Below are 25,848 nucleotides of genomic sequence, written 5' to 3' on the forward strand. Positions count from 1 at the left end.
TTATCAAACATTTTCGCTTATCCAACGCTTTTATTTTTCAGTGATTGGTTTGGGGGGGGGGGGCACCAAATTTCTGTTCGCCTACACTTGAAAAATACCTAGGGCCGGCTCTGTGTGAGTATAGTGGGTTTTCTTGCTTCGCTCTGACTTTGCTCCACTTTTGTCAAAGTTGGAGATACTCCAGAGCTTGTTGAAAACTCTGGAGTACCCTGAGGCTGTGTGGCAGTCTGGAAACTGGATCAGGTGGACACTGTGCCATCAGCCTTTTCCATGTCACTGTGGTAATTCCCAACTGGACATGAAGCTTTGTCCTGGCTCTTGACCATTGGAGGATGCCTCTGCTGATGTCACAATGGGAAACCTGTATGACCAGACAGATGGAGAGCAGTTTCTTCTTATTGGTCATGTGGGCACCCATTTCTGACATTAGCAAAGCAGTAATGATTTCCAGGAGCCCAGATGAAATTCCACAGCCAACTGGGAGCACTGGCAGCAACATAGAGGGTGAGGTGATAGTCCAATTGAGCCAATGTCTTTTTAACCCAACTGGATCATCTGGATATCAACACAGTGCTACCGCAGGTTCAGTCAGGTATATTTAGCATCCTCTGCTTTCCTAGTCCTAGTTTATATGCTCTTCCTCAATAAAAATGTTTGCCAAACTATGGTATTGCTTGTTCACATGTGGCTTGAATGAGCCTCCCCATCAATACAGTAAAGGCTGAGTATCTCTTATCTGAAATGCTTAGAAGGAATAATATAGGATTTCGGCCATAGCCTTAAAGAACTTTACATATCCACCACCAAGAAGGCCATTCTACTCGGACAGTGAAGGATTGCCTAAGTAAGTACTGTTTCTTATCCGCACAGACTCCAAAAGGGGGCCTAGACATCGTTTTTTCATATCAAAAATGATGTTTGTTTTGACAACAGAAATATGGGTGGGAGGAATAACAGGAAAACAGGGGGAAATGATTTTACTCCTTCAGCCCCCTTCCCCCCATAAAATAGACAATCATTCACTCTCTAGCACCCACTTGTGGCCTCCACCCAGATAATAGAATAGAACCAACTTTCTAAACAATGAAAGTTTTAAAGATCTCGTCAGGGGGTGCTGTGTTTTATGTAGTTTAAGATGTTTTTAAATGTTTTTAAGATGTTTATTGGTTTTAACTATGTGTTTAAGTCTATGTTAATGTTTGTATGCTCTAGGTTTAATTTGCATATTTTATGACTTTGTAAAAGGGCCTGCAGTGGCACAGAGAGTCAAACCACTAAGCTACAGCACTTTCAGGTTGACAGTTCAAATGCATGGATGGGGTGAGCTCCCGTTGTTAGCTCCAGCTTCTGCCAACCTAGCAGTTTGAAAACATGCAAGTATGAGTAAATCAATAGGTACCATTTTGGCGAGAAGGTAACAGCCCCATGCAGTCATGCTGGCCACATGACCTAGGAGGTGTCTATGGGCACTGCCAACTCTTCAACTTAGAAATGGAGATGAGCACCACCGCCTAGAGTCTGGCATGACTAGACTTAATATTAAAGGGAAACCTTTACCTTTACTTTTACTATGATTTTGTATTAGCTGCTATAAGACTCCTTTGGGAGAGAAGAAGCAAGATATAAAAATACTACTACTTCTACTAATAGTCTAATGGCCTAAATGTAGATGGACTGTAGAAATGTAGAATTCTGCCTGATCTATTAGTTCTCTTTATATCAAAATGTACTTCTACTTAAAAAAGAACATGCTGTGAATCCTTAACTCTTCCATCAGATAAGCCCATATCTTCAGCCTGTATCCTAAATATAACATGAGATGAAGAGATGAGAATGGCATGGTAATAGACTTGTAGCTGCATTAAAAAAAACAACCCATTTGCTCGTGTGTGTGCAGATGGGTGCTCTTGGAGGTGTCATTTTCTCTAACTACACTTCTTTTTCTGCAACTGGTTGTGAAGCAGGGTGTGTAACAGCATAACTTTCAACAATTAAAAACAAGAATACATGTGATTGAGCAACATCCAAGTCCAGTAGAGTCTCACTTATCCAACATAAATGGGCCGGCAGAATGTTGGGTAAGTGAATATGTTGGATAATAAGGAGACATTAAGGAAAAGCCTATTAAACATCAAATTAGGTTATGATTTTACAAATTAAGCATCAAAACATCATGTTATACAACAAATTTGACAGAAAAAGTAGTTCAATACGCAGTAATGCTATGTAGTAATTACTATATTTACAAATTTAGCACCAAAATATCATGATATATTGAAAACATTGACTACAAAAATGCGTTGGAAAATCCAGAACGTTGGATAAGTGAGACTCTACTGTATAGTCAAAATAGAAAACATTATTAATGAGGGAGAACACAAAAGTTAGAGAAGCTGCAACAGTTTGCATTTGCCTGAGTCTAGTGGGAAATGCATTAGTGCCCCCTCCTCTTCTGACACTGCTGAACTGAGGGCAAACTGATTTTGTATTTTGCACTCACCACCTCATCACACTTACAAAAATAAGTGTCTTAGGATGCTTTCAGCCTTCTTTGGGGATGGAGCCCCACACCAAGCCATCACATGAAGTTGTGTAACTTCTGGCAGAGGCCCCGCTCCCAACTGGGGTGGAAGCATCCTTGGACACTTACCCCCCCCCCTGAACATGGAAGCCTTCTAGTGTTGTGCTGGCTCCAATGGACCCAGCACACTTCTGCCCTGTTTGGGCGACACTTCCCCCGTGTGATGGGGGAAGCATCTCTGTACTGGAGCACCTGCCGTTTCACCACACTTGCTGGTGAAACAGCACTGCGGGGGGGGGGGGGGCTCCCCCATGTGATAAGGTCATCAGTCTGCAGAAACTGAAGTAAGATGGGTACAAAGAGGGAAAAGAAGATACAGAAAAAATAAACTCCCCCCCCCGCACAGCTGGGGTAGGGAAGTGGCTTTGCCCCCTCCCAACAAAAGAAAGAGTTCTAGAAGGGGGTGGGGCTTCTAGGAAGCAGCCCGTTTCCTAGATCACTCACTTTCCGAACGTCGACCCATCCGCCCGCTGCTAACAGTATAGAAGAAGTGTGGTTGCTTAGATGGGCCGGGTAGGAATGTTTTCCCTCCTATGTTCTGGGAGGGTTTTTCGCCTACCCTATACTGTGCTGAGTGGTAAATTGGGAGGTGTGGTCATTTAAATAGGTGGTCGGCAGAATGCTTAGGGGAATCTCTTGTTTTGGTGTGCACCACAAGGCACCTCAGTTTTGGTGTTGGCCAGAGGCGTGAATCCTCGCTTAGGGTTTGTACAGCCCCGGCGAGGGTGAACGATTATGGCCTTGGAATGGGAGACTTTGACCTCATTTGTTTCGGAGGCAAAACTCTCCACCACATTCCCCCTCAGGTCATCCAGGTTTAGATATGCTGGGGACCTGGTGCTTCACCCTAAATTCAGTTTTAATGGCTGGTCGGGTATGACCACTGATATTGGCTTATGCCTTACCAAATTCATAGATGACTATTGAGTTTTTAGCCCTAGTTCCAAATTAAAAGTTAAATAGGTAACTATCAATAAAGTTGCCCAGTTTTAAACCCAAATTTACTTGTCTTGTCTCGTTATTTCAGGGGGTTGGAGGGCAAATGGATATTTTAAAGGCAGCTGAAAAAGTGGCACTAGATTAACCAGGGCTATGTTTCCCAAATAATGACAGTTGGAAGTTATGGAAGATGTTGCACACCCTATGCAAAGTATAGACATAAGTATATGTAAGTGCAGCTCTGACATATTAATTTACACTAGAACAGCAGAGGTATAGATAAAACCTTTCAGGGACAACTAAACTGGATTTATCACTGAGCTTGATCCACATGTTTGTTTCGGGTTCCCACTAAACATGTTTTATTAAATAAAAATATAGGCAACTATATTTGTATTTTGCTTTTACATGATAAAGGGGAAAGCTGTCAGTTTTAAAAACATGAAGATAGGCAGACAGTTTTGCATGAGGCTCAGGAAATCAATAAAGTTCTTTTTTCCCCTCTAGCTCCAGGAATGAATGTCATTAAGGATGCTTATTAAGTTCCTGCTTCGGTTCAGGTGGCCGAATGTGGCATAGGTAACTCATTACCCCAGAAGGATTCTAATTCAGAAGCATTTTACCAGAGAGCTACAAAGCAAGTCTATATTAGTGTGCATTAGGGATTTTAGTTATTATAAATTACATTCTTTGAAAATCTCATTTAGAACCAGGAACTGAAATGATGTTGGAAGGCTCAGAGGATTAATTCTTCCCGAACAATAGACTGTCACTGATCACTCTGTACAGTAATTACGCCAAATTTAATTATTATACAAGCTCATTCTAAAATAGGTGGAGTGTGCCCAAAGAGAGTTTGAAAAGGTGCCACAAATGTGTATGTGCTGGCTTTGGAAGCAGGGAGGGAGATTTACATATGTTTTACTTGAGCACTGCTTAGTTCTGGGTTTTGTTAATTAAGGTGTTGCCTTAGTGCGAGGAAGGGGCTACTTTACAAATTTTGCCCCATAGTTATCAGCAATGTAATAAAACCAATGACAGAACCATAAAACTGTAAGTGATTCAATGACCCACAGTTCAGCCTTCAGAACAAAAGCCTCCAGAATATTTTTAAAGCAATTAAAAGCATCTGATGCATACTCATGGGGTGAAAAATTCCCATAGTTTTGGGGATTTCTGGAATGTTTTAAACTCACTAGTTATTTTATAGCATCAGGAAATAAACTGGAAGTTGACTTCCACTGTACTTCTAAGGCCCCTTCTACACTGCCATATAATCCAGATTATCAAAGTAGATAATCCACATTAGCTGTTTTGAACTGGATTATATGAGTCTACACTGCCATATAATCCAGTTCAAAGCATGTAATCTGGATTTTATATGACAGTGTGGGAGAGGCCTATAGACAGGCCCCAAAACTAGGACGCCTCCGGTAAAAGTGATGTAATTTGGAACAAACCAAGGAACAAACCCAAATTAATTAGATACTACATTAGACCTGGGTCTTCTGAAAGGCCCAGGTCTAATGTGGTATTGGGTCTGTGGAGACACATTTCTGGGTAGTCCCAGGACTACCTGGGGGTCAATTTCTATTGCCATCCTGCACCTTTTAGGCTTCTGGAGGACAAAGGTGCAGGATGGTGCTCACTCCCCACCGCCTCCCCTCCAAGCCCCCAATATTTCCCTAAAAGTTAAAGAAAAGGTACCTAGCCACCATAACTTCCCTCTTTGTGTCCTCCTGTACAAGGAAATGATGTGCGAGGAGATGGGGCAGGTGAGGAGGGATTTTCTTCCTCACCCCTCCCATTGCCTCAGGTGTCATTTCCTCATTCCAGGAAATGGAAGGAGGGAATTTATGGTGGCCAGGTACCTTTTATTTCTGGCTTTGTGGTGGCTTTAAGCCATCCCAATTTTCAGAATGGCGTGTAGTCACCCCCCCCCCCCCAGGAAAGCCAGTTTATTTTGGTGGGTGGGGTCAGAATCCCACACCAAAGTGGGTTATTTAAACCCACATTGACATGAATTTTGGTGCTGTATGGAAGTACCCTATGTTAAATAAAGATCTTTTGTGAGCCTAAAAAAGCTTTTCTCCATAAGGTAAAGGTAAAGGTTTCCCCTGACGTTAAATCCAGTCATGTCTGACTCTGGGGGTTGGTGCTCATCTCCATTTCTAAACCGAAGAGCCAGCGTTGTCCGTAGACACCTCCAAGGTCATGTGGCCGGCATGACTGCATGGAGCACAGTTACCATCCCGCCGGAGCGGTACCTATTGATCTACTCACATTGGCATGTTTTCGAACTGCTAGGTTGGCAGGAGCTGGAGCTAACAGTGGGCGCTCAAACCACTCTCGGGATTTGAACCTGGCACCTTTCGGTCTGCAAGTTCAGCAGCTCAGAGCTTTAACGCACTTCGCCACCGGGGCTCCATGTTCTCTCCATAGGTGGAATTATGTTAAAATGCTAAAAATAATTCTCTCCATAGGTGGAATTATTTTGAGCATTTTAACATTTTTAATGGGGGAGCCCAAAAGGACCTCCAGAATACCCTTGAATACTGAACTTTTCCCATCTCAGTGCTTGGATTTTGGGGCAGTTGACTATGCTGCAATATGCAACACATGGAAAGCATAATCTTCAGTTCAGAGCCATTGAGTTATTGAACTTGGGGCTTTCTATTGACATGATGACCTATGGCTACAGTTGGGCTGGTTTACCTGGCCATGAAAAAACCGAATAGCCACAAAACATAAAAACAAACAAGGAATGACCTACCAATCCCATGATACACATGCCTATTCTGTTATATATCTTAAATCCTCAGGAACAGAGTCCCAATTGATCCACTAGATCAGGACGTCTTAAACTCTTTTACTCATGTCCCCTTTTCACCTGAGAAATGTTTATGTGTCCCTGGGCATATAAAAAGGTATAAAAAGCAAATGTTTATTGAAAATAAATCAGAATTCTAGCCTATGGTGGTGTGAGAAAGTTCTACTGATATTTTGCCTACTTTAATCCATGTAGCATTTCATCCTCTCTGAACACACACAAATACACAAACAAATACAGTAGAGTCTCGCTTATCCAACATAAATGGGCTGGCAGCACGTTGGATAAGCGAAAATATTGGATAATAAGGAAGGATTAAGGAAAAGCCTATTAAATGTCAAATTACATTATGATTTTACAAATTAAGCATAAAACATGTTTTACAACAAATTGACAGAAAAAGCAGTTCAATACATGGTAACGTTATGTAGTAATTACTATATTTACAAATTTAGCACCAACACATTGCAATGTATTGAAAACATTGACTAAAAAAACACTGACTTCTAAAAGGCAGACTGCGTTGGATAATACAGAATGTTGGATAAGCGAAGGTTGGATAAGCGAGATTGTACTGTACATGGAAAAAGGGTAGGGGCTAGATGTGGAAATGAGACGGGTGGGATCTGCAGATGTGGACATCATTAGTGTTTACTTCTCTTGTTTAGAATGAAAGGAGAATATATATTTATATAACTATTACAGAGCAAGCTGAGCTTGTTTTCACTTCCTTTCCAAGTGATTTTACTGAGAGTCATTCTAAAATTATTCAGATGGAAACAAAAAGCTCAACTCCTTCCAGCTAGAGAAGATGGAGTGAAAATCTTAAATTTCTTTAATAGGATGCAGTAGGTAAGGAGCATTCCTGTAAATGAAACATATAACCAACCAAGATGTACTGTCTATTTTTTTTAAAAAAAAGCACACACAGCAGGAGCTAGGTTATATTAAAATAGCAGAAACACAATATGCATGAAATAGTTAGAAAAATAGGAGACAAACTTTGCCTGAGTACGTGAAACAATGGTTCTTTAAAAATAAGATCTGATATGAAATATTTATTGGTTGTTTGCAATTCTGTAAATTGCTAAAAATGCGGCAAGCTTCCAGGCAAATAAGGAGGGGGGGAGCAGGTTACTTGCTTTCCCCTCTTTTCCTCCTCCTTTCTTCCCCAATTAATTAAATTGTATTGAATATGGAAAGGCTTCAAAAGCATTTGACAGTGTAATCCACAATGCCAGTAGAAATATGACAAGGCTAATCATTCAGTTTAAAAGTGTATTGCTTTGCCTTGAAGCCATGTGCATCTGATCAGTTTTCTTGTGGATGGGCAGTCAATAATGCTTTTCTAATCTCTCATAACCAGCAGAGGCTAAACATCTTATTGCAAGCCCCCCCTTCTTTTGAGGAGTAAATTTTAATATTAGACCTGTCAGCCAAGACACAGTAATAATTATTATGGTACCATTGGGATCCAGAGTACATCGTGGGTATGTTTTCTCTTATCAAAACAAGGCTGACAATTACGCATTTTGGAAATGAAAGTGTTTCTTCTCCCTTCTCTTCAGCAGGTACCAACCTATCCTTTTCATGTTTTTTGTACAAGTTAAGCATTCCTTATCCAGAATTCCAAAATATTCAAAAATCCAAAATTGCCCAGATGGTTGGTCGAGATAGTGATACCTTAGCTTTTTCATTGGTTCGATGCACACAAACATTTCCCATGCACAAAATTATTACAAAATTACCTTCAGGCTATGTGTATAAGGTGTATATGAAAATTGTTACAAGTATATTGTACAAAATTGCCTTCAGGCTATGTGTATACGGTGTATATGAAATACCCCTTATACTCATAAATCTGGCTCCCAAGTCCAAAATATCTCATCATGTGTATATACAAATATAGGTACAGTGTTCATTCACTACTTTGCGGTTCATTTTTCGCGGATTTGCTATTTTGCAGTTTTTCAATAAACTCTAAAAGACTATTATAAATCATAAAAAATTACAATTTACAGCCTAAGGAAGGGAGGAAGGAGAAGCAAAAGGGAGAGAAAAGGAGCCCAAGCAGCAACAGGAGGAGAAGGAGTCAATTTATCAACACACGATTGGTTGATAAAGACTTAAAATAGTGTATAACTACTAAAATAATGTATAAATATTAAAATAAATATAGTGTCCCTACTTCACGGATTTTCACTTATTGTGGGTGGTCCTGGAACCTAATCCCAGCGATAAGTGAGGGCACACTGTATTCCAAAATCTTAAAATTCCAAAATCCAAAACATTTTTGGTCCCAAGTATTTCGGGAAAAGGGATACCTGTGTAATCTCTTTCATTTTATTGAAATCAGAGAATTGTCAGGCTAGAGTGGGGACAACTCTAATGATGCGTTCTCTTGGACATGTCTTTGCAAAGCTGAGCCACATCATTTTCCTCCTAATCTAGGTCTGTTCTACAGTCTCACATATGAACATTATGAACAATTGGCAGTTTAAAATGCACATATGTTGAATATTAAGAATTCAAAATTCTAGAAGTGGAACCTATTAGAAGCATGATCATATGTCTCCTCCCTCCTAGGACTTCATCAGATGGGGCTTTTTCCACTTCTTAGGATGCTGCCGAAATGTAGCTAGGACTGAGCCCATCTGAGCCCATCACATGATGCAGGGCTACTTTTGGCAGGGCTCCATCCTGGCTGTGTCTTAGCAGAGTGTTGAGAGTCACCCATGTTCTCATTGACTAAACTGGGGACAGTGTGGGAAGAAGCTGGGGGCAGACAGGAAATGCCATAGGATGGTAAGGGGACAATGCAGGGTGCTGCCTGATGGTTTCCCCTACTGCACCATGGATTCACCCTACTGCCCCATGGATTCCCTTGCTGTTTCCCGACTTATGGACTTGCATCTGATGAGGTCCCTATTCATGCCATCCTATGAGACAGATCATGTAAGGATACAAAATATGACATTTTCTATTACTGTTCCTAGCCTTTGTAACTTCCTATCAAGAATGGTTCAGTCTTGATCATTTTTTCACAGGCTGAGAAAAACATTTTTAATTGAAGCAAGCTTTTGGTAAACAGACTCAATTGCTGTAGAAGACAATGTCAGCCCTGTGTTTTATTTCACTGATGTGTTATTAAATCATGTTGTATTTTCCCCTGCTTCTGTCAAAGGAATGGAGTCCTGTGTACCTTAGGGATTATTTAATTTATTTTACTCTATGTTTACTCTATGTTTTCATGACATTAAGTCCCTTTTTTAGATTCCATCTTAAAGGTGCTATAAGATTCTTTTCTGTTTTTATACTAAAATAAACTAGCACAGCCATCTTTTTGCTTTCTGGTTTCATTCTTCTCAAGTTTTGCTTTAAATTGTTCAGGATAACTGTAAAAAGAATCTGTTTTGTTTGTTTTTTGGTAATTTTGACATAACCTTCTATCTTAGTAACATGAATGCTCCCAAGTAATATATTACTCCATTGTGAACAGGATGAAGTTATACAGCTACACAATACTTTGCGAAGGGGTGCCAGATGATCTGTAGCTGCCCTGCGCCTCACACTTAGTAAAAGAAGGCAGGTTGTACTTGAACCTTGGTGAGTAGCAAGTTTTCTTAAGTGATAAGCAACTGTCTCAACATCCATTGACGCAGGCCTCATCTAAATTAATTGTTGAAAAAAATCAACAAAAATGTAAATTGAAATTAAAACCTTTTTTAACCTGTGAGGGGCTCTGTGGGGAACTAAAACTGTCCTGGGGTTGCATATGTCCTGCAGGCCATACTTTACCCACTCCTGATTTAGAGTGAAATCTCAAGTAACCAGAAGGAGCTTAACAACAAGGACATTCCCTGGCTTAGGAAAGTCAATCCAAAACCAAGACAAGATGCTCATGTTCCAGAATTAATTGTGTCTGTGCCCACCAAGACCATTTTAAACGTCTGAAAGAAAAAAACAACTTCCTGTGTTATATTGAGCAATGAGGATCATGTGGCTCTTAGGGACTTGGTTCAATATTTCCAACTAAATCAATGAAAGCATGTCTCATCTATGGCTATAAATATTGCTTATGCACACACCCTGTTGGCTTCTGTGTTTTGCAATTTGTCAATGACAAATTGGAGGTTGATTTAGCTCAGAGACTGGCATATGAGAACTGCTAATTTTGTTAACCAAAGGAACTTTCATCAATCCTTTACTACCTTTTAAATTCTGTAACTCTGTGGAAAAAATATGAAGCCCTTTGACTGTAGGGATTCATAATAAGCAAAACTGAATCTGCATATTACAAAGTTACTACTGGAATCATTCACTGAAATGTATTTTTGACCAGTGTTTTTGTTTGTTTAGCTGTTTTAGTTTCATGATAAATCAACCCCCTGTCTACACAATATTACACTGTTCTCAGACATAAAAGCAAATGGCTTTATTTTAGAAAATAAACATTAACAGGGGAAGTGTGATGTATTATTTGCTATAGATGTTCAATCATACATTTCTCGGGATCATAACAGCAAGAGAACAGGACCCAGAGGGTAAAAGATAAACAAAGATTTCAGCAGAAGGATTGCTGAAATTGTCACTCAGAAAACATCAAACTGTCTCGTCAACTATTTTATGAACTATGAACAGTTTCCCAAAAGTTAACTTCTTCAAGGAGCACAGAACCCCTCCTTCCATTATCATAAGGACAGCAAAGTCTGCTTTCAATTCTATCTGTCAAAATAAGAATTTGTAGTACTTAGTATTATAGATATACAGTAGAGTCTCACTTATCCAACACTCGCTTATCCAATGTTCTGGATTATCCACGCATTTTTGTAGTCAATGTTTTCAATACATCGTGATATTTTGGTGCTAAATTAATAAATACAGTAATTACTACATAGCATTACTACATATTAAACTGCTTTTTCTGTCAAATTTGTTGTATAACATGATGTTTTGATGGTGCTTAATTTGTAAAATCATAACCTAATTTAATGTTTAATAGGCTTTTCCTTAATCTCTCCTTATTATCCAACATATTCACTTATCCAACGTTCTGCCGGCCCGTTTATGTTGGATAAGTGAGACTCTACTGTATATTGGTTTCTTTCAAAATGAACTTAAATTGCTTTTCAGATGTGAATTGCCTTCACTCAGCACTGGAATGTAACCTTGTTCTGGGCACACATGGGAAGACCATCTAAAACACACAAGAGAATTTGGGGACCCCAAAACCATATTTCAATTTCCAAGAACATTAAAAGGGCCTGTTTACTGAGATGCTAAACACTGACTAGAACAAATTGCTATTCTCCTGTAAATTTGCTTAGTGCCTGGCAATAGCTATTATCACACCCAGAAAAGTAACAATGCATTTGAAACAGGAAGTAGCAGTAATACGCTAATTTTGCTCCACTATAAACAAACATATTTACATTTGGAAATAGGATGTGTTCTGTAATCTGAACCAATTATCATCCTGAACAACTTAATTTTCCACACCTTTAATTTAATCTTCAGTCAACACTGAAAATCTGTGTGATACTATGTGGAACTGGGGGTATCTGGATTCAAATCCCCCATCCAAGCACAACCTCATCACAAAGAGCTAATTTTGACAGCATATTCTGGTTAAGCCCTAGTCATCTACTGAGCCTGCCGGCTTCCATCAAACAATGCCAGCAGGGGTCTGTGGGTGATGTAGGGTGGAGGTAGCAAATGCCGCCAAAATTAGTCTTTTGTGATGAGGTCATTGTGCTTGGATGGGGCTTCCCATGTTGCCAAAGGAAGCAATGGTGGAGAAGTTGTGTAGTAAATGCTTCCTCCCATGGGATCACCCAAATCAGGAGCCAGGCGATGTGGGGCGTGGGGTGTGCGTAGGGATTACGGCAGCCGTGTGACAAGGTCACAAGACTGCTTGAAGTACAGTATTATATGGCATCTACCAAAGGGCGCACGCCCAACTAAATTATTGTCACCTGGTTCAGAAAGCCCCGAAAACACCTCTGTCCTTCTCCAGCCATTTCATGATACCTTTAATATTCTATTTCCTCTTGCATAATGTTGAGTTCACTTAGTCCAGGCATAAGATTTATTGGATGACCTTGGGCTAGTTTCTATTATTCATCCTAGATAACCTTACAGGATGCTTGTGTGGCTAAAAAAAGATGCTCCCTTCTGTTTACTTCCTAGGTTTTTTTTTTTTGTGTGTGTCAGGAGCAACCGGAGTTGCTTCTGGAGTGAGAGAATTGGCCGTTTGCAAGGACGTTGCCCAGGGGATACCCGGATGTTTTTGATGTTTTTACCATCCTTGTGGGAGGCTTCACTCATGTCCCCGCATGGAGCTGGAGCTGATAGAGGGAGCTCATCCGCGCTCTCCCCGGGTGGGATTCGAACCTGGCAGCTTTCAGGTCAGCAACCCAACCTTCAAGTCACAAGGCTTTTATCCCCTAGGCCACCGGAGGGATATAGATATGAATAAAGGTAATTCCCGGATAATGAACAAGATAGGTTATGTAGGTTTGTTATTAAGTTGAATTTGTATGTAAGTCAGAAATGTAACTCTAGCCATTTGTTTTAGATAGCATAGGGAAGAAGACCCATCTGCCTGTGCCCATTTTCACCTCACTTTCTATCCCTATGACAGTGGAGGCATCTTTTTCTCATTACTCTTACAGGAGTGAATTTCCCTTCCTATGGGTAGATTCCCTCTCACTTGTTGTCTCACCTCTGTTTGTAACTAGGAGTCCTATGTAAGTTAGATGTTTGTAGCTTGTAGTCATAATTCAATGGCTCTCAGTTCTGAAGCTATTTGTATAACTAAAATGTGGTTTCACATTATTCCAAATATGAATCTTGATTCTTCTAGGCATTGCCCCAGTACACCATTATTCCTTTCCAGGAGAAAAATTGAAGCCAATAAGGTCTGAAACATCAAGTGGAAGCTATCACCAGTATACAATCCCCATGTTACTATAGGAGTCTACAAGAACTAGAAAATAACTCCATGCTCCATAGATAAGAACAGCTAGGGCAGTTACAAATATTTAATCTGGGGTTCTGCACTCTGTTACTCTAGTTTCTGAGCTATGTAGGAATCATAGAAATTCCTCTGACCCCACTTATTAGAAAACTACCCCTGCAATGCATGGAGATCTGCTTCCTTAAGAATTGGGAAGCAGTGGACTATGATTCCAACACACCTATCAAATGAGTAGAAATTGCAAGAGTGAATCTGTTTCTGCCTGTTGAATGTGTGATCACTCACAGGAGGGGGTAGAAATTGCAGTCAACTGCTTCATTATTGATAGGGTAACAGACCCTCATTGGTTGCTACAGTTGCTTCCTGAAAAATGGAAATTATGTGGGTCTGGCAGGGATTTACTACATAGTACTGTAGCTTACGCATATGTAAATCTTACAAAGGATTTCTGGGTGATGGTGTTATTCAACAAATGTAGGTGCTTCCCTATCATGTCTATTTCTTGGATGAATGGTATTGCAAAAAACAAAAACAAAAAAAACCCCTTACAATTGGAGGATGTTGGGTCTGAGGCTGCCTTATCAAAGAAGATACAGGAGAAATGTGGTTGAGCAAAACCAAAAAAAATGAGTAGAGAGCATACCTACTTCATAAAGAATTAAAAAGATAGAAGTTAATGACTGATGTCAAGCAGACCAAATCTAAAAGGTGCGTTGTCTGATAAACTCTTGAGTTTCATATCAGAAAAGTTTCCAGAGGTGGAAGCTTATGAGATACCTAGTAGCAAAATCATGTAGGAAAACTGAAAACACATCAGAACTACATACCCTTCAATATTTCACAGATGAAAACTAACCAAACAACATGAGAGTCTAGTGAAGTCAGTAAAAGGTATTAATGATGAAGTATAGACAAACTAGGAGAGACTGCCACAGTCCAAAGAACATATCTGAGAGGGAGGAAGAAGTGGAAAGTTCCTCATCTTGCAGTGGGCAGCAATGTTGAATAGCTGGAATAGCTCTTTTACAAATGATTGACATATACTGAGTTTGAGAGTCATGTTCTCTATACTCTGGCAGTAGATAAAAAGATATAAAAAACCAAACAGAGAAAGATAATTTCCCTAGATGTAGATGTCGTGTGAAAAAGGCAGCAATTTAAATTAATCTAAAATGTACTGAATTAAAACTTAACGATATTAAATTTACCAAGTCATTTTAATTACGAAGCTGCCCTTTCTGTGCGTGTTTATTAGGGCCAAGCATCTTTCTGAGGATATTGCCTTCTGATTCCATCACAGTGGGGTTGCTTTCCAAAGAACATTTCCCCACCAAGTTGCAGGCACACTCAAAGCAAATGTCTGAACTGGTAAAGATGAAGCAGCCTGATGTTGAAAAAAATGTGTCCCAAAAAAGTACTAAAATTACACAGCTACCATTAAGAGTATGCTTGGTGAAGACAACCTAGAAATTACAATGGGTTAAGGGTCTTGTCATTTATCCAAATTTATCCAGCTTCCACTATACGCTAAGAGTTGAAGTGAATTGTACAGCAGAATAAATTAAAGCATGACAGCAAAGTCTTACACATCGACTTACTGGTCTAAATCCTCTTTAGTCCTGACTAGAGTAGACCCACTAAATGCATTAGATTTATATATGTGTGGACTCACCTTTCAACAATTGGTAGAATAGGCATATTCTAGCTGAGGCTAATGAATCTGTAATCTCAGTCTCAATGGAGATGGATCACTTTAATTCATTAATAACCTTAGGTAAGCAATTGTCTAAACCTCATATAGGGCCCTTCCAGAGAGGCCATATATCCCAGGATCTCATTCCAGGTTTTCTGTTTATCCCAGATTATGTGGCAGTGTAAACTCATATAATCCAGTTTAAACCAGATCTGATCCTGGGATATAGGGCCTGTCTGGAAGGGGCAATAGTTAATCTTGGAATAGTAAGGATAGAATATCATTTATGGGCTCATTAAAACTAACTAATTAGTGGATAAAGTATGATTCGATATGACAATTTATTTCAGTTATCTATCAATCCTCTCTCCCATATATATAGTGATGGACTGGGAGTATACAAATGTTTTATTTTTGCTTGACACTAATGAAAAGGCAGAATGCAGCGCTTGCAACATCATTTGTGTCTTCTTTCATGGACTGTTTTGTTTTGACATGTGCTATTAATACCCATGATATGGGCTGCAAAACACCGCCTCTTCTTTTGTTTTTGGTTACTGATTAGTAGAAACTGTGCATTAAAACTGTATTTTAGGCAACTCTAAAACAATCAATCATTTTCAACAGCCAAGATAGTGCAATGAATCAGTAATGAATTACATTCTGCTTGTATACTAGTTCTTAGCTTTCATCTGAAAGCTATTTGGAAGGTAGTTATACAATGTTATAATGGGCAGCTTATTAATTACTACAGTCCTTTATGAGCTGCTGGGTTTATCCCAGAAAAGAAGAAAATGATCAGAACACTGTGGAAATTAGGATGGTGGAATCAAATTAGTAGGTTCCTATTCTGCAATACAGAATCGGGGTACAAAAATCCAATCTTCCAATTCCTTTACAGAAACCCAATAGACTGCAATTTGAATCTTACTGCAACATTGGTTGCCTCCAATTTACTTGACCTCTGTCCTCTAGTAGTGTTCTGCTACATGTTCTGCCTTCCTGCATTTGATATCTATTAGTAGGATTAGCCCTCTTCCTACATGCCAGGACAAAGCACATTGATAAAGACAAATGGCAAGATATTTCTGATCATTTATACCTGCACAGTAAGATGGCTTGTAAACTAAAGGAATATATAGGACTAAATAATGAAAAGAAAGAATGCACTCATTTCCTTGACTCAATTTTTTGTATAAAGCATAGTTTCTGCTAGTAACGTTCCAGCTGAAAAATGAGTTTCTTTACAGTCAAGAATCCCAATGAGGAAGAAGAATTCAGCAGGAAAACTTTTGAGTCTCCTGAGGCAACTACTACCAAGTTGAATCAGTGCTAGGTCAGTAGCAAATCTAGCCTAGTAGTACCAGCTGCCTACAGTTTGACGCAAGTTTGGTATGTACCGTATTTTCCCGAAAATAAGACAGTGTCTTATTTTAATTTTTGCTCCCAAAGATGCGCTAGGTCTTATTTTCAGGGGATGTCTTATTTTTCCATGAAGAAGAATTCACATTTATTGTTGAACAAAAAATGAACATTTATTATGTATTGTACAGTCAAACTGTGAATCCTATCAATAATTTCTTGTTACTACCATTATTTCCATGTACAACACTCTATGGTACGTACATTTACCAATCCTGCATGCTCTGGTGTTCTGTTTGGCGGGCATGCTTCCAAACAAAAACTTTGCTAGGTCTTACTTTTGGGGGAGGCCTTATATTTAGCAATTCAGCAAAACCTCTACTAGGTCTTATTTTCTGGGGATGTCTTATTTTCAGGGAAACAGGCTAAGTCTTCACTAATTTTCTTCCCAAAGGAAGCAACTCATATTTATTTTGCACATGAAAAGTCACAAATTGCTAGTAGTGGAAAGAAGCTTGGAAAAAGTTGGTGTTTCTTTTTTCAAGAAGCAAATCAGTGAAGAATTGCATCGTGCCCTAAGTCAGTAGTTATCAACCTGGGGTGCCCAGATGTTTTTGGCCTACAACTCCCAGAAATCCCAGCCAGTTTACCAGCTGTTTGAATTTCTGGGAGTTGAAGACCAAAAACATCTGGGCACTCCAGGTTGAGAACCAACACCCTAAGAGGTGGGAAAACAATATTAATGATCTACTCTAGAATATGAGTCTAAAATCTGTAAACAGACTTGCTCCTAGCCCATTTTGTGTCTTCCTGGTCAAGTACCTTAGCAAACAAAGTCCCCATTCTTTTTCCTATGCTCCTGTGCAGGACCACAATGTTGTTCTGGGAGCTATGGACTGTTCTGGAAGCTGCTCTCATTTTGTCTATTAAATGTTATTTCTCTATAAACAGTGAGGAGGCAGTTTCACTGAACTCAAAAACTTTAATTTATTGCCAAGTCGAAATACCGGAATGTGGGTCAATGCTATACTGTATGAAAGTGTGCAAAATATATAGTCTGCATTTCATCTACCTGTAAAAGGACGAAGCAAATGTAATTTATTAGACACTAGTTTCCTTCAACAGCAGTGGAAGTGTCAGAGCTTATTGGAAATGTTGCCAAACTAGTGCAGTCGGACAGGGGAGGGAGGCATACAAGATATATCTAACCAGAAGATCGGGAAAAGGAAATAAAATTCTATTCCAAGAAATGAACAGATTTACAAAGGATGAAAAACTATGGACCAGTGAATTACTAAATTTTGGGTCTTCACAGTTCCTCATAAGACCAGGCTTACATTTGCTGTCTGGTTTCTACATCAGATAGTCCTTTCTTTAAAAGTTCATTGTTGCTGTTGTGTGCCTTCAGGTCAACTCAGACTTACATCACAAAGTTTTCTTAGCATGATTTATTGAAAGTAAGGTTGCCATTGCCATTCCCTAAGGCTGAAAATGTGTGACTTGTCCAAGGTCATGTTTTTATGGTGGAGTGGGGATTTGAACCCTGGTATTCTGGAGTCAAAGTACAACACTCTCACCACTACATCATCCTGGTTCTCCTTTGTTAACATCCAGACAAAATTTTTCCTAATATACACATGCATGCAGAGCTGTGTCCATATTTTTTGCTATTGCTTTTTGCAAGCAACCTTTCCTAATACAGTGCATGTAGACAAACTTTATAACGGTCCATAGACCCACAACTGTTGAATAAATAGCATACAGGAATTTATAAAAAACAAAACAAAAAGTAGAATACAGTGCATGTTGTTTCTTGTTTTAATTAATATCCACATTTTTTGTGTGCACTTTCTGCAAGCATATATTTTCCCACATTTTTTTTTACAAGAGAACCATGCATTATGTTCATCTATTGGTTCAGGAAGTGTAAATTTGGTGGCTTCACTGTAAAAAAATATGGGCCAAATACATTTCTCCTTTATGAAAAACTGTCTCATGATGTAATACATAACAATTTTCCTAAATCCTTAGAGTATTCAGCACATACTGTCATTATTGTTTTAAGTTTGTTTTAATGTTGCCTAGGAATCTGTTCTTTTCCAAAAATGAAATTTCTGAAGAATTTGCTGGATGCTGCAGACATTTTGCTGAGAGCTAAATCATGCTAATGGTGTTACAATACAGTAGCACACTTGATTGAAAGGAACAAGAATCATTTTGAGGCCTATAGATGCTGGCTGGCACTACTTCTATTCATTTTAATAGGACTCGCAGACAAGACAATCTCTGTAAAGTTCACACAAGCAATCTGATAGGAGACAGAGAATTTAATCCAACCAATGATTGAGTCCAAGTGCATTATCTGGTCATCTTCAATTTGTCTCTTTTCACCTTCCACCCATGACCAAACATTCAGGTTATTGCTGACATTTGTTACTTTGATTTTCATCACTGTAAAGTGTTTTGTGTTGCTTTCCCTAGTGAAGAATTTGAACGGATTAGAAAATGTGTATATAACTTTTAGTGGTACATGAATATTAGATGCCAATGCCACATCAGAATGTTTAACTTACTGTACACTTTCCAGATACTACATCAAATCTGTTAACACATGTTCTTTTTGATGCATCCTAGTAATTGCATCCTATATATATAATCTACCTGTTTAAATTGTAAGACTGTTTGAATACAGGCTACACAAATAGTCTTGCTATATAGGAAGAGCTACAGAGACACCCCCCCCCCAATGATTAAGCAGAATGCAAATAACTTATCAGGGGAATAAATTTTGGAGCTCTACTAATCACAGCTGTTTTTATGTGATGGCATTCCATTAATAATTCGGAAATGACATGTCATACTACTTACATGAATAGATGACTTATATATACTGAACTGAGAAATGTGTAGCCAGGAGTATATGTTAATTTGCGTACAGGTTGAGTTCATGCATGGTTATGCACTGTAAAGAATCAGAGGGCATGACTTTGTGTGCATAGGAGAAAAGAACCACACTAGTTAAGGTTGCAATCCTATATACCATATGAAAGAAGCCCAATTGAAATTAGTGGGGCTTACTACTAAGTGGATATTATTGGAGAGTTGTCTACACTGGCCCTATAACCCATGTCAACTAGAAATTGCTCCTTGATGTCCAGGGACTTTTAATAACTTTAAAAACTTTATTTGTATATGCAGATGATACCACTCTGGTGGCCAAAAGTGAGGAAGAGCTGAGGAGCCTTATCACCAAGGTGAAAGAAGAAAGTGATACCAGAGAAACACACGTTTCAACCATTTTCAAATATTTTCAAATTTTCATCTGTAAGGCAGACACAGACTGACAGACAGACATATAAATGTATTTGTTCTCAGCAAGATGATTGATACCACTGTCAGTCCAAATCCTCCTGAATAATGTATAGTGGCAAACTATATAATGTGTCTGATTGTATATTCCTATCATATTTACCACTGAGTTTCCTTTGCCTCACCACAGCATTTTTTAAAAGAAAGTTTGGGCTCCCTCATACATTAATGCATTATTAACAATCATTTCTCTTGCTTTCTAGAATTATAGACTCAAGGATATCAACCTGCCAAGAACTGCATGCACACTGGCATCTTAATATGTGTCATAAACCCCCTCTCTGCAAAGAAAAACACATCTTCAAATTACACAGAAGGAAGATTAAACTAGGACAGCATGCACCCCTTCAATGCACAAAGTTTTCTGTAACATCAGTTTCAGGATTCATTAGTTTTGATGCTAATAATTTAAAGTAACTGTCAAGAGACTGCATGTGGGAAGGAAACAGCTTTGAAAAAAGGTGATGAATCCTATAATCATGTGCAGTTTGAAGGTAATATGGCATTAAATACATCAAGAATTTGATGTGTACTAAAAACGGAATTTCAAACTCAGTCTCTCTCTAGCAGTATAAATTTAGAGTAGTACCCAGTGCAATCCACAGTGTCTGAGAAAAAGGAACTTGGCTTTAAATGGTAAATAATAATTGCATTGGAAAGTGCAAAATATGTCTCCCACCCCCTTTTAAAAATAGACATCAGACTAATGATTAAAAGAGATTGACAGAAATTTTCTAGTGATGCTGGTAGATCATTAGGAACAGAACTTCACTGACAGCAAGTCTTTAGATCAAAATAAGAGTACTTTAGAAGAGTCTCACCTGCGGAGTGAGATCACTGCTCCTCTAATGCCATTACTCTGAGTCGTGATATCTGTAGTGCTATATAATACAGAGTGCAGACACAGAATGGTGGTGAAAGCAGTTTGCATTCATCTTCAGTGCCCTGAAAAGCAGAGCAGAGCCATATTCTCTCAGATCTAGTTTTGCGGTTTCATTCATCCATGAAGCAAAGGATTGAAGAAGTGAAAAGATTGCCCACTGGGACAAGAGAAAGAAGCAAATCTCTTCCATTCCATGCTGTTCTGCAACTTGTAGAATAGCAATACTCAGGAGTATAAGATAAAATCATATTAGGTTGAAACAGTCTGAATTGTTGAGCACTTATGTTACAGACCTTCTATACAGGTGTGTTTTGTTGGACCTTAAGAATTAAATCTTTAAGGGCTATTAGGAAGTCATTGTTAGATTACCAACAGAATGTTGATCATCTGAAAGCTCATTTCATCCAAATTCACTTTTCCAAAACCCTTACACTACATAACACAAGTTAGCATCAACAATGTAGGAATATGAGAGAAAGAACTGATTAGGTTCATCCAACATGTTATAAATAATAGGTCAGATAATTTACATTAGAACTTGGTCAAGAAATGATCACAATAAAAGGTCTCTCATAGTCATAATTGTGCTATAAAATCACAGAACAATACTGGCCAAAAATAGGTTGTCTGCACTGGTACTGTAGTCTAGTTTCAACCAGAGGTTATTCATGGACATCAATATTACAGGAAAGGAGATTCCACCTGAACATCAGGAAGAACTTCCTCACTGTGAGAGCTGTTCGGCAGTGGAACTCTCTCTCCCGGACTGTGGTGGAGGCTCCTTCTTTGGAGGCTTTTAAACAGAGGCTGGATGGCCAGTTTTATTCCTCATTAGAAAAGGTGGAAAATGCTCTGGAGTTTTGCTCTGGGTACAGTTTGATTGTTCTTTGGTTTGAACTGGTCCACTGCCCACACAGCCAAGTGCACCATTCATTCCCTTTCCTTCTTGGCACACGGCAAAATGGATGAAATGAGCTGTGTTGTCTTTGTTGCCACAACAGGTGATGCAGAGCTCCAGAGAGTTTCTATCTGTTGCTGGGTGCCTTTGAGGTTATCAGCAAATAATAATAGTAATAATAATTAATTTATTACCCTCCCCTCGCTTGGCTCGAGACAAAATACAACATCATTAAAACAAGAGATAAAACACTATTCTGTATGCCTGCAAGAGATAAAACACCGGTTCTGTTCAATATCTTTATAAACAACTTAGACGAAGGGTTAGATCATCAAGTTTGCAGATGACACCAAACTGGGAGGGATAGCCAGAAGAAAGGAGCAGAATCCAAAACGATCTTAACAGACTAGAGAGATGGGCCGAAACTAACAAAATGAAGTTCAACAGGGACAAATGCAAGGTACTTCACTTCAGCAGAAAAAATGGAATGCAAAGATACAGAATGGGGGACTCCTGGCTCGACAGCAGTACGTGTGAAAAAGATCTTGGAGTGCTTGTGGACAGCAAGTTAAACATGAGCCAGCAATGTGATGTGGCTGCTAAGAAAGCCAATGGGATTCTGGCCTGCATCAATAAGGGTATAGCATCTAGATCCAGGGAAGTCATGCTCCCCCTCTATTCTGCCTTGGTCAGACCACACCCGGAATACTGCGTCCAATTCTGGGCACCACAGTTGAAGGGAGATATTGACAAGCTGGAATGTGTCCAGAGGAGGGCAACTAAAATGATCAAAGGTCTGGAGAACAAGCCCTATGAGGAGCGGCTTAAAGAACTGGGCATGTTTAGCCTGCAGAAGAGAAGGCTAAGAGGAGGCATGATAGCCATGTACAAATATGTGAGGGGAAGTGATAGGGAGGAGGGAGCAAGCTTGTTTTCTGCTGCCCTGCAGACTAGGACACGGAACAATGACTTCAAACTACAGGAAAGGAGATTCCACCTGAACATCAGGAAGAACTTTCTCACTGTGAGGGCTGTTTGGCAGTGGAACTCTCTGCCCCGGACTGTGGTGGAGGCTCCTTCTTTGGAGGCTTTTAAGCAGAGGCTGGATGGCCATCTGTCGGGAGTGCTTTGAATGCGATTTCCTGCTTCTTGGCAGGGGGTTGGACTGGATGGCCCATGAGGTCTCTTCCAACTCTACTATTCTATGATTCTATTAAAAGTCATACAACAAAATACACAGAGAAAAAACCAAGTTAAATCCACTGATGAAATGTAGATTAAATTCACAACTTAACACTGACCATGTGCCTGTGTGATCAGGGAAAAGAAGGGTCTCTTTGAGAAGATAGGGATAACAGTCCAGATATGGGTGACCATCCTGGGTGGTCTGGACTTTACTCCTACCACTGACATAGCTCAGGGACCGAGCTTGCAAACAGTTCCATAGAATCTGGAGCCAGTCCAAATCAGCAATGTTTTGGGCTGGCCCCCAGTGAAAAGGGGAACTTGGTTTTGTAGTCAATTGGATGGTTTTCCCATCTCCTCCACCAACAGAAAAAGTCATTAATTCTTTCTTCTTTCAAGGCAATTCCTTGAAAAAAGGGTGTGAGAAGAAGGAGAACATCTATGTGTGTCACGACCCAGGCTGCAGAGCACCAATAACCAAACACAGAGGCCAGAATCTATCTCATATCTTTATTAAGGAAATGTATAAAGTTAATAAAAGCAAGCGTAGGAAATAGTTCAGAAGTAGACCTTTCAGGAAAGGTCAAAATTAGTCCAAAGAACCAATGTCCAATATGAAATATTAAGGTCCAAAGTTGTAATCCAATAACCGAAACACCCACTTTGCCAGGCAAAGTGAGGGGAGATGACAAGGTTCTTAGTCCAAGGAACTTGATGTAAGGCTAGGAAGTAAACTTGATTCTTGGAACACAAGGCTTGATACAAGGCAACAAGGTACAAGGAACAGGGACAAGATCCGTGGTAAATACTTGGCAAGGTCCTGGAAAGCAAAGCAAGGTCCGTGAAGCAAAACAAGGCTGGGAACGTGAACGAAGGCTTGGAAACGGGAACGAAGGCTTGGAAACAGGAACGAAGGCTTGGAAACGGGAGTAGCGCTGTCCACACACAACCTACTCCAGTTGCTGACGAATTGACTCCGCAAAATTCCTTCAGGGCAAGGAACCTAAATAGGGTCCCGTTCCCACCAAAGAACACTTCTCTAGGGAACCAGAACCGAAAGTCAATCTCTGTGTCCAGATGCATGACTCCCTAAAGGTTCTCATGAAAGCAGTCTTAATCAGCTGAATGCCTGGCTGCGATTCTCAGGCTTCTGCGATTAGCCTGTTGAACTCCTTTTTGTTGTTGATAATAACTACGGCGAGAAAATGGGGGAGATTTTGACTCAGGGCTTGTTTGGCAGATTTCTGGAAGACAATCCTCCTGCAGGTGCAAGGGCTCCAGTTCTGGCTGGGAAAGTTCCAATTCTGGCTGAAATGGTGGAAAACCCAAGTTTTCCTCTTCATCTGCCACAACAGCGCTAGGAACGGGACTACATGGCCCATGAGTCATCACAATGTGATAGTTTGGGCAACCAAGAAGTGTGTCAACCAGTTCTGGATGGGGTTACACTCCCCCTGAATGACTGTGGTCACAGCTTGGGAGTTCTCTTGGATCCATCTCTCCAAAGGTCAGCCCAGGTAGATACAATGGTCAGGAGTGCTTACTGCTAACTTCAGCTGATATGTAAGCTGCAACCCTCCTAGAACTGGAGGACCTAAAAATGATAGTGCACACATTGGAAACTTCAAGGCGGGTCTTCTGTAATGCATTTTACATTGGTACCAAGTTCGGAAACTTCAATTAGTTCAAAACTAGTTACAGGAGCATCCAGGAGTGAGCATATTACATCTATACTACAGTTACTCCACTGGTTGCCAGTTAGTTTCTGTGTTGGTTTTGACCTTTAAAGCTCTATATGGTTCGAGTCCAGGTTACCTACAGGATCGCCTTCTGTAGACTCCAACCTGGCAGAAGAGATCTGGCAGCTGATTTAAAAGACAATCAAAGATCTATCTCCTCTGGCAGGCCTATCCAGTCAATTTTAATGATAAACTTAAACTCATGTCTTGTGTTTTATCTTTTATCTGTCTATTTTAATATATGTATTTTACATAATGTTTTATAATGGTGTTTAACTGTGTTGTGCCCTGTCTTGAGTCTCAAGGAGAGGTGGGTTATTATTTCACACTGAATCATTAAAACACTGTAATTCCACATTAACTGCAATAATAACATTCTATGGGATTCAAATAATATTTGGAATACTCAACCAGACAGTTTTAGTGTTTACCAAATTACAAAGCTCAGGACTTCATAAAGTGTCACTATGGTAGTCAAAATGAATCCAAACTACAGTAGAGTCTCACTTATCCAACACTTGCTTATCCAACGTTTTGGATTATCCAACGCTTTTTGTAGTCAATGTTTTCAATATATCGTGATATTTTGGTGCCAAGTTCGTAAATACAGTAGAGTCTCACTTATCCAACACTCGCTTATCCAACGTTCTGGATTATCCAACACATTTTTGTAGTCAATGTTTTCAATACATTGTGATATTTTGGTGCTAAATTCGTAAATACAGTAATTACTACATAATATTACCATGTATTGAACTACTTTTTCTGTCAAATTTGTTGTATAACATGATGTTTTGGTGCTTAATTTGTAAAATCATAACCTAATTTGATGTTTAATAGGTTTTTCCTTAATCCCTCCTCATTATCCAACATATTCACTTATCCAACGTTCTGCCAGCCCGTTTACGTTGGATAAGCGAGACTCAACTGTACTATAATTATGCCTTTTGAAAGAAACACTAGAAGCACCTTGAGGGGTTTGCAAACTGAAAGGCAGTGTTCCATTTTTGTTTTTGCTTTTTTGGGAGACAGGATCATTCTTTGCAGCCACAACACTATTCTTTTTTTCCCCATAAGGTATGAGACAGAATAAATCGGACCTGAACTCTCCATAGAAGCCAGGATAATTAAACTGGGGCTGGAGAGGACCACATTAAAGATGGAAGCCACAACCTTGACTTCAAAGACTGGGGCTCTTTTTGGTCTCTCATTCAAAGGGTCATCATTAGTCAAAGTAGGATTTCTGATACACAGTAACCAGAAATAACATATGAATAGTTTTATTCAGCATTCACAAGGATATACTCAGTTATGCGAAGCAAAACAGTTTTGCAAATCTGTTTTGCAAATTCCTCTGAATAAAGAAGAAGCATATAAAGTGGATGTTGTT

The 25,848-nt window shown here is 39.5% G+C and overlaps 1 protein-coding gene and 1 long non-coding RNA gene across 9 annotated transcripts in view; one reads left to right on the forward strand and one right to left on the reverse strand.

Moving 5' to 3' along the window:
- grid1 (glutamate ionotropic receptor delta type subunit 1) overlaps window positions 1–25,848 on the reverse strand; it is a 1,053,635-nt gene that overhangs the window by 139,885 nt on the left and 887,902 nt on the right. The gene's annotated exons all lie outside the window — the stretch shown is intronic.
- On the forward strand, window positions 414–20,883 carry LOC134298024 (uncharacterized). Of its 3 annotated transcripts, none has more exons than XR_010004997.1 (5): window positions 414–592; window positions 9,850–9,956; window positions 16,273–16,358; window positions 18,470–18,800; window positions 19,583–20,883. It is a non-coding gene; the product is annotated as an uncharacterized LOC134298024 (long non-coding RNA). The 3 variants fall into 3 exon arrangements; XR_010004998.1 differs by lacking the exon at window positions 18,470–18,800 and having other exon boundaries at window positions 19,583–19,638; window positions 19,957–20,883; XR_010004996.1 differs by lacking the exon at window positions 18,470–18,800.

The sequence above is a fragment of the Anolis carolinensis genome, chromosome 3, assembly GCF_035594765.1.
Source record: "Anolis carolinensis isolate JA03-04 chromosome 3, rAnoCar3.1.pri, whole genome shotgun sequence".
In the NCBI taxonomy this organism is placed as follows: Eukaryota; Metazoa; Chordata; class Lepidosauria; order Squamata; family Dactyloidae; genus Anolis; species Anolis carolinensis.